Source organism: Callorhinus ursinus, unplaced genomic scaffold (assembly GCF_003265705.2).
Source record: "Callorhinus ursinus isolate GAN/ISIS: 27379988/994484 unplaced genomic scaffold, GSC_fseal_2.0 scaffold3, whole genome shotgun sequence".
Classification (NCBI taxonomy): Eukaryota; Metazoa; Chordata; class Mammalia; order Carnivora; family Otariidae; genus Callorhinus; species Callorhinus ursinus.
The window spans coordinates 53503407-53513353 of NW_027397065.1; the positions used below are offsets into that span (position 1 = coordinate 53503407).

The 9947-nt window shown below is 43.0% G+C and overlaps 1 long non-coding RNA gene across 1 annotated transcript in view; it reads left to right on the plus strand.

Annotated features, from left to right (window-relative positions):
* The window catches only part of LOC141371447 (uncharacterized), a 60827-nt gene extending 51732 nt beyond the window's left edge, over positions 1 to 9095 (plus strand). The window contains exon 3 of the long non-coding RNA XR_012376404.1: positions 8955 to 9095. This is a non-coding gene — a long non-coding RNA (uncharacterized lncRNA). The remainder of the gene's footprint in view (positions 1 to 8954) is intronic.
* Positions 9096 to 9947: the final 852 nt, after the last annotated feature.

Sequence of the window (9947 nt, forward strand, 5' to 3'; positions counted from 1 at the left end):
GAGTTGGTTAATAGGTATCTGTCCTCATAATGTTGTAAAAGAGATTCCCATGTCTCTACACGGTTCCCCCACACTCTTGGAAAACCTGCCTTGCATGTCCCCTTCTATGGATGCCTGATCCAATGGCACCCATGGCTGGGCAGCTACCGTGTGGCGTCATTCCCCAGTCCAGGGGTAGACCCCTGACCAGAGCCGAGCCAACCATGTTCTCATGGGGATATGGAATTGAGATTCTGAAACATTAGGCCCTGTTGACCCTTGGACTGAAGTGGGCACAGAGTTGAAGCGGCCATTTCCTTCCATGAGAGGGCCAAGGCAGAGAAGGTCCGTCTGTACGTCTGCCTCACTCTTCTCTGTAGGGGATATCAGAAATGAGAATGCACACAACCTCAGAGAGGATAGTTGCCTTGGAGTTAGGAATTCTATAGAAACCAAAAAATTACCAAGAACCAATTCCCAAGCTACTCTGTACCTTTGTGTTCTGTGAAACATTTGTATCATTTGGATAAAATTGTCTTTAGTTTTAGAGCTAGTTTGAGTAGGTTTCTGTTAGCCTTTAAAAAGCAAATACCTACTGGAAAAAGAGCTTTGAGGCATTTATTCTGGGGCTCAAGACCCCAAAGAGTCATGACTTGAAGGACTAACTCTAGGAGAGAGTACTTCAGACACAATACAAGCTATTAGAGACGTATTTTGGGGCAGAAGGATCTTCTTGGGGTCATTCAAATTTGTAAGCAACTTCCTGAACCATCTTCCTGGCCTTGGTGGGAATTCTAGAGGAACATGCTTCACTAAGCTGTCTATGTCGTTTGTAAAACAGAGCATAACCAAGACCTTAGATCTCATAGATGCAAAGAATAATCAAAACTTAAGGTTGTATTAGCTTATTGATCACAGGAGAAACTAGAGAGACCACTAAGAAACTGGATGTTTGGGTTGTGTCCATGTGTGGAACCCATTTTTAATCCTTTAATTGTAATATCCAGTGGGGATTAATGAAAATTTGTATTAGAAATTTACCACCTACAAGAATTTGTCCATAATAATCAAAGAGCAGGAGAAACCTCAAAGGTTTGCACTGGCATGCGGAAGATACATTCAGACAGTAGTCCTCATAGTGGACTATTCTGATGATGTCTTTTTCTTAAGTTCCAAAGCAAAATGCACCATGTCGTGGCAAATTCATGGGCTTCGTAGACTGAAGGATGCAAAATCAACAGACTTGTCTCCTTAAGTGCAGTGTTATGTCAGCACTCTAGCACAGAGAAAACACTCAAGTGTTCATTTCTTCTACAAAACATTAACTTTACCGAGCCACCATGTAGCATTGCAACAATCTAGCCATCTCTTAAGCACCTCCTTGTGATAACATCTTGGTAGTTACAGCATGTGCTTTTATGAACTGCATTACATTCATTTCTCACAGCACTGTACAATACTTCTCCCAACCCCTGAAAAATGTACTTTTATACTCTACTGCCTTCAAGACTGTACCCCTCAAAACCCATCTTCATACATTCATCACCCGAATCTCCTTCTCCTCCCTCCTGTTCCTGCAAGCGCACACATCCCACTTGACCTTTACCCACTGAAACATTTACCCAGATTTCAAAACACTGTTCCTAATTCAAGTCACTGCATTAGGTGTGTCAGCCAGGTTCCCAGCAGGAAATGTGTCATCTGCGAGCGGGGTAATTTTAGGAGAGTTCAAAAAATGGACTACTACAGAGGTGGGCAGAACTGGGGAGAAGCACGGAGGTAATGCGATGCCCCTAGGGCTAGCAAGAACAGGACATTCTTATGAGCGTTAGGCCTGGAGAAGCCAAGGAGAGGAGGTAACTGTTGGAACCGAGAGTGAGAACTATAGACAGGTCCATCTGACAGAAGGGAGGCCTTTCTAGAGACACATAGGCAGACTACTGTGACCTGAGAGGGGAGGAGCTGGGAGAAGAAACACTCTAACCTCACCACCCAACCCCCACCACATTGCCTTGCAGTGGCCAAGACTCTCAGGAAACCAGAAGCAAGGGACCCTTTGATGCAATCCATGCGGTCAGTCTCTCTTTGAGCACGGAGCAGGGGAGAGTGGCTCTGGAGGGCAATGAAAGAAATCCAGCAGGTATTCATGGTGATAAGGTTTTGCCCACTGCCACAGCAGTAATAAGTCAACAATACACTCAAGTTAGGACACATGTGTTCCCAGGAAGCTGACCCTGACATGGGCATTAGCATGCAGGAGATATATTCAGAGTCAATACCTATGGTTCAAGACCTCTGAGCATCAGCACCCGTGGGAGATAAGGGCCTGAAATCTATCTTGCTGTTCCTTTGTCACAGTGACCCAAGGTCTCGACCTGAGAAGATGTAGCTTTGATTCCCAATAATGGAGTATATTTGCCTTGGCCCTTTCTGGGCTTCCATGTCTTATCAGTTTACAAATGTCCACATTCTCCATGCTTTCCAGCACAAATGGACTACAGTATGCAGAGCATGTGTGATATCAACCCCTAGAAGCTAAAAAGTGATCCTTGTGGGGTTAGGGGAAGGTGAAAAAATCTTAGATATTACTATGACCCTTCAAAGGGCCATAGCACACAAACAGTTGTACAGTGTATCTGAGATAGTAAAACTCCATGAAGTGGGGAATGGGAGGAACAGAATTAGGGTAAAATATATCAGAAAAGGCACACACCACCACTGGAAAGGTACAGTGTAACTGCAGAGCCCTCCACAGTGACCCAGCAGGCACAAGCAACATTTCCAACCCCAGCCTCCAGCATCATCTGCAGGACTTTCTAGGGGCCTAAGTAATAAAGCTTTCTTCTGTTTTACTCCCTTGAGTAGGACATATATGGCCAAGCCAGAACCCACAACTCTGTAGCCAATGTGAAGAGGCTAAAACTGGCCAAACCTATCACATGATCCCATTAATTCATGAATTCTTGCTCTGTGACACAAGACATCTGATACTTTCCATGACCCAAACTTGAAATAAGCCATTACCCCAAAGAGCCCATCTTTTTTTTTTTAAGATTTTATTTATTTATTTGACAGAGAGAAACACAGCGAGAGAGGGAACACAAGCAGAGGGAGTGGGAGAGGGAGAAGCAGGCTCCCCACTGAGCAGGGAGCCCGATGCGGGGCTCGATCACAGGACCCTGGGATCATGACCTGAGCCGAAGGCAGACGCTTAACGACTGAGCCACCCAGGTGCCCCTAAAGAGCCCATCTTTAATTGAGTAAGTATTAAGAGATCTGGGTCTAGGGCTGAGGTTTCTCATCATTTCTAGGCCATTTCTATAGTCCGTACTGGAATACACATAAATTAGTTTTAGAACGCTTTCATCATCCTCAAAAGAAAACCTCATATCCATCAACAGTCACTCCCCATTCCTCCACTATCATTCTAGATAAATTTTTATTTCAGTTTTACATTGTTTAGATTTGTTGAATGTGGCATGCAAGAACACAGCCTAGTTTTAGGAGGAGTTTCTTTCTGGGCAAATTCTAGAGTGCCATAAAAGAGATCATGAGCACTCTCATTCCTACCCAGGGTCATTTTCACTCTCTGCTCTACCCCACCCTCCAGAAGAAAGTCCTCTTTTAGAATAAGAGACAAGCAGGAGGTAAATCTCTTAGGGGCATCTTCCCAGCCCCCCACCCCTGGCTTCCCAACCACACCAGTGGGCCCTCAGGAGCCATTTTATACATGAAACCGTGCCCCTGACCGTAGTTGATGGAACGAGAATTGGGCATCCAACCCAGCTAGGCCAGAGCCCTTCCTTGATAATTTGGAGAATCTGAGGGGAGTAGATTGTCATAGAGAAGAGGTAAGATAGAAGGGAAGGGGATTTTGTCAGTTTTCCAGCATTCAGACTGGGTCCATTTGTGGTGAACAGAATTCTAAAATGGTTCCTAAACTTGCTGTCCCTGGTGTCCACTTGTATAACACCCTCCTCCTTGAGAAGGACCCATGAATATGAGATATCCCTACCATGATTTTTTATATTATATAGCAAAAGGCATTGTACAGATGTAATTAAGGCCCTAAATCAGTTTGAGTTAAAAGGGATATTATCTCTGGTGGGTCTGTCTTAATATGGTGAAGAAGCCTTAAAAAGAAGGAAGAAAGCAGATATCACACTATGAACTTCCCGTAGAGTAAGGTGGCCTCTAGGAGCTGAGACCTCAGTCCTACAACTATAAAGAACTGAATTCTGCCAATAAACAACAAGTGAGGATGGAGGAAGGCCCTGAGCTTTAACTGAGAGCCCCAGCTTACTAGTTGATTGTAGCCCATGAGCCCTAGCTCATTGGAAGCTAGATTCTTGACCCACAGAAACTATGAGAGTATCAACTTGTGTTGCTCAAGCCATTAAGTTTGTGGCAGTTGGTTACACAGCAATAGGTAACTAATATACCATTAGTGTATTATTGGTTTAAAAAAAAAAACATAGCTTGGCACACTTTCATAAATCCTGACATTCTACTTGAATTAGTTAACAGTGGTTTATTTTCTTTCAACCAGAGTCTTACTATACTTCTAGTTCCTTACTTAAGGTTCTCCAGAGAAACAGAACCAATAGCAGATTATCTATGTACTATATATAATACCTATGTAATACATATACATACACACACATTTGTATGAATACATATATGTGTTTATGTGAAAAAGGAAATTTATTATGAGGGATTGCCTGACATGATTATGAAGTGTCCCCCATCTATTGTCTGTAAACTGGAGACCCAAGAAAGCTAGTGGTATAATTCAGTCCAAGTCCAAAGGCCTAAGAACCAGGGAAGCTGATGGTGTAAATCCCAGTCAGAGGGCAGAAGAGATGAGATGTCCCAGCTCACAGTGAGGCAGGAAAAAAAGGAGTTAATTCCTTCTTCCTCTGCCTTTTGTTCTGTTCAGGTCTTCAATGGATTGGTTGATGTCCACCCATAATGAAGAGGGTACTCTACCTTACTGAGTCCACCAATTCAAATGCTGATCTCATTCAGAAACAATCTCTGCAGACACACCCAGAAATAATGTTTAATCTGGGTACCCCAAGGCCAGCCAAGTTGACACATAAAATTAACATTCACAAATTCACCCTTCAACTTGGCCTTCATATGTATCTCCTTAAATGGTACTTAATCTCCAAATGAAGACAATGATAAGATCATAATTCCACAATTCCATTAATTGCATAATTCCATAATTAACATGATACAGCTAACCCCTTTCCCAGAAGAGGAGGTAAAATAAAAAATGCACTAACCCCTTTCCCAGAAGAGGAGGTAAAATCCTTGAATGATGTTTATTCTTCTCCTTGATCTCCCGTAATTTAATTACTGTGATGTAAAATTAACAATACTTAGATACTAAGAATATGATATATAAAATCAATACATCTTTTGTTACTTGGAAAGGAGATGAGAAAGAAAAGAAAACAAAGACATACACACACGTACCTACATACATACACTCACAAATGTATTTATAGCAAAATGGGGAAATACAATTACAGGCCTTGTACCTGTAGCTGGTATTTATAACTACTTTCTTCCACTACCCATTCTATATTCCCTTTGCCTTCAGCAAGTGCCTCAGCTGGTTGTAGTTCTTTACCTGGGAGGGAGACCCAGGCCTTCATCACTGAAGGATCTGGACCATCAGTAGTCCCACCTGGATGGGGTTGTAGTTTTCCACTGATCTTAATCAAAGGACATGGTAAGACTAAGAGATGCCCTAAGAGATCTCCTGTAATCCAGATGTACTCTTCTACCTCCATTATGAGTGGTAGTCCAGTTTCCCCTGGGAGTCAGGATCAGTCATCCCACTCAGTTACTTCTTTCTTTGCTTATTGATTTGGAGGCATGAGAAACCCAAAGTGGCCAGGTGGCAGTCTTAACTTCCAGTTCGATAGGATCATTGTTGTGTGTCCTGGTGAAAGCCTCTGGATTCTTCCTTCTGGAACTGAGATCTCTAGGCCAGCAGACAATAAAGTTGTGAGAAAGGAAACAAAATTCTGCTAGTGAGTCAATAGTGGGAATAGTGAATTTTGTCACTCCCATTTCATCCTCTCGATCCCTGGACTTGTTAATCTTGGCTATTGGTGAAACAACACCATATATTGGATGCTGATTCAGAGCAGATGTGGTCTTCTGGAAAACCTTGCCCCAGCCCTCAAGGTATTGTTACCTAAGCCAGCACTGTAGACTCAGTTACAGGCCATTTCACCATTCTGCTAAGCCATGTGCTTCAGGATGGTGGGGGAAACACAGTAAGACCAGTGAATGCCTGGAGAATGGGCCCATTGCTGTGCTGCTTTTGCTGTGAAGTGAGTTCTTTGATGAGAAGTAATGCTGTGTGGAATACCATAATGGTGGTTAAGGCACCATATGAATCCATGGATGGTAGTTTTGGCAAAAGCACTGCATGCAGGGAAGGCAAATCTGTTTTCAGAGTGTGTATTCCAGTGAGAACAAAATGCTGTCCCTTCCATGATGGAAACGGTCTAACATAATCAACCTGCCACCTCACTGCTGTCTGTGGGAAATGGTGCTATATCAGGGTTTCGGTGTTGGTCTCCGCTGCTGGCAGATTGAGCATTCAGTGGTAGCCCTAGCCAGATCTGCCTTGGTGAGTGGAAGTCCTTGTTGCTGAGCTCAGACATAACCTCCATCTGCCACTATGGCCCCTTTGTCGTAAGCCCATTGGGTGAAGACAAGGGAGAGAGGCTGGTATCCACATAATGGGTCATCTCATCCACTTGATACTAAAATCCTTTCCTGCTGAGGTCACCCTCTGTGAGCATTCCCATGGGACACAAATTGTTTCATAGTTTTTGCCCATTCAGAGAAGTCTATCCTCATACCTCTACCCAAGAGTTCTTTGTCACTAATTTTCTAATCATGTCTCTTCCAAGTCCGTGACCATCCAACTGAACCATTAGCCATACCCCATGAATCAGTCTATAATTGCACATCTTGTTATCTCTTCTTCTAAGCAAAGAGAACAACTAGGCATATTGCCTGAAATTCTGCCCACTGGGAGGATCTCGCTTCACCACTATCCTTCGGGGATATCCCCGGGAGGGACTTTAGTGCTTCTGCTGTTTACTTTTGGGTGGTGTCTGCACATCATGCAGAAGTATCTATAATCCATTCTTCTCTTCCTCTGTCAACTATCAAAGGGAACTTCCCCATGAGGCAGGCTGGGAGAGAGAAGGAAGTATAGCAGGAGTGGGGACCATGGGCCTTTGGGCCACTTCTTCATGTGCCTTCTGGACATGCTCAGACCCAATCACATACATACCATTTCCATTTGTTGATTGAGTATTGCTGTGCATGCCCAACTTCATGATGTGGTGGGTCAGAAAGAGAGCACCCAGTTCATGTTGAGCAGCTCAGGTCACATGGTAGCTTAGTGGCCCATGGTTACATGCTCAGTCTCTACTAAGGCCCAGTAGCAGTCCTGGAGTTGTTTCTCAAAAAGAGAGTAGTTATCTGCAGATGATGGCCAGGCTTTGCTCCAAAATTCCTAAAAGTCTGCACTATGATTCACCTAGAGAGGCTTGCCAAATGCTCCAAAGAGTATCAGTATCTAAAAGTGATACTTTAGGCACCACCTGGTTAAGCTTATGATAATCCAGTCATTCTCCAAGATCCCTCCATCTTCTGCACAGGCCAAATTGGAGGGTCGAATGGGGATGTGGTGGGAGGCACTACTCCTGCATCTTTCCAAATTCTCAATGGTGACATCTTTCAAATTCTCAAAAATCTATGCAATTCCTCCAGGAATGTGGTATTGCTTTCCCTTTATATATTTCTACCAATACTTACATTTAATTTACCTCTGCTCTCCCTTGCATGATGAATGATATAAATCTGAATAGGATGGGTCAAAAGAATCCTGGAAAAATTCTAAGAGGGGGACATGGGGCCAGGAGTAGAAGAACTGACTATTTATGATTGAAGCAATTAAACAAAAAGTCAAAGATAATTTTCCATAAGATTATTATCTCAAAGTAACACATCTGAACAGAAGTATGCTTTATTCTAATGAGGTTACAAAAAGAAAAAAATAGGTTCTTTTTTTTAAGATTATTTATTTATTTATTCATGAGAGAGAGAGGCAGGGGGAGAAGCAGGCTCCCAAGGAGCAGGGAGCCCGATGTGGGACTCGATCCCAGGACCCTGGGATCACAACCTGAGCCGAAGGCAGACGCTTAACCATCTGAGCCACCCAGGTGCCCCCCAGAATAGGTTCTTTTTAAAAAATATGCTTCATCATGCCTTTTGGCACCAACTGGATAAAGTGGTGAACATGTTCCTCTATTTGGTGACCTCCAACCTTCAAATTTTAACCAGGTTTATAAGGACAATATCTTCTGGAGAAAATTCCCAGCCCCTCATCTTCTTAACCACAGCAGTGGGCCCCAGAGGCCATTTTGTAAAAGATGAACCCACCCTCCTGGGCCCAAACCCTCCCTTGGTAATTTGGGGGGGCAGATACACACAGGCCCTCCCATAGGTAAACTCTCTACAGAGATGCTCACAAGGGAACTTTGATTTCTTGGTGACCATGGCAGCCATGGAAGTATACTATTCACTTCTCAGTTCAAGAAAGACCTGGAGTCAGGAAGTGCAAGAGTAGAGTCAGCTGACAGCGTGCAGAATCTGCCTCAACTTTTGGGCCCAGGCCAACCTGGTTCCAGGCAACCACTACCTAATAACTAAGCACTACAGGGTACTGAAGCCTGGACATTTCTGCCAACACAGAACACCTCTAACAGATAATCTTCACTCTGGAGCTCCCCTCATGTCTGCATTATGGTCCGAGGCTCTTCCTGCCGGATCCTGCTTCCTCCCCACTCTCCTGTAGCAGGTGTCAGGTCTGCATCATGTTGTGAAAATTTCCCCCGCCCAATCTAGCTTCCTCTTCCTTTTCTCCTTCACAGGTCTTACATCCCAACAAACCTTATGCTCCTAACTCCATCTCAAGGTCTCTGTCACAGAGGACCCAGTGGCCATACTTGGCCATAGAATTGAAGAGAAGAGGAAACCAATCTGTATACAGATAAAAAGAGAGGAGAGGAAGAAGGTGAGTACTGTTAGCTTCCCAGTACCTGTTTCCACTTCCTTCAAGAGATCTGACTGCCTTTTCATCCATGAGTTCCATGGGACACTATAAATAAATTTCTTTATCTTTTCTTGAGTTAAGTTTTTACTCTTTTGTCATAAAGATAAGTAACTGATGTGTCTTAGATAACCTCTTGAAAAAAGAAGGGAGAGTTAGGGTCACAAAACCACCACCCTAATTATACCCTGTACATAGGTCTATCAATATTCACCCCTAGCCCACCCACCATCCATACCATTAAGTCTGAAATGTATGGAAAATCACCAGGAAAATTCCTCCAAGACAAAGTGGAAGAAGGGACATGGGGAAGGAGATCATTAACACTTAATTGTGATAATCATCTTATACCATGGAAGAAAGGGGCATTTTCAGCTATGTTAACCAAAAAAGAAAAAATATATAAAGGTATAACTGTGAAGCAATTAAAAATAAGCTATTTTAAAGAAATGGCTTCACTGGCTCTGCAGGCAGCAGAGGGGATAAGATACAGAATGTATTTCTATGTTCAATGACCTTTAATATTCAAATATATTTTAGCAGCATACATTAATTCAGTACCTACTATGTGCCAGGTCTGGAAAAAGCATTGGTTACACAAAGATGAAAGGCTGATCCCTTAAAAGCACAGAAGCATTCAGGAGCAAATAATGAAAAAGAAATCTAGAGATAAACACTCAGAATGAAATTTCCTTTACTTAGGTTGTATTATTGTTAGTAAAGAAAGGCAGGGACAAGAGAAGTTTTCCAAAGGGTTACTGAAGCATTGGAGCAATAAAAAATACCATTTTTTTTAAAAAGAATGGGAATTCTT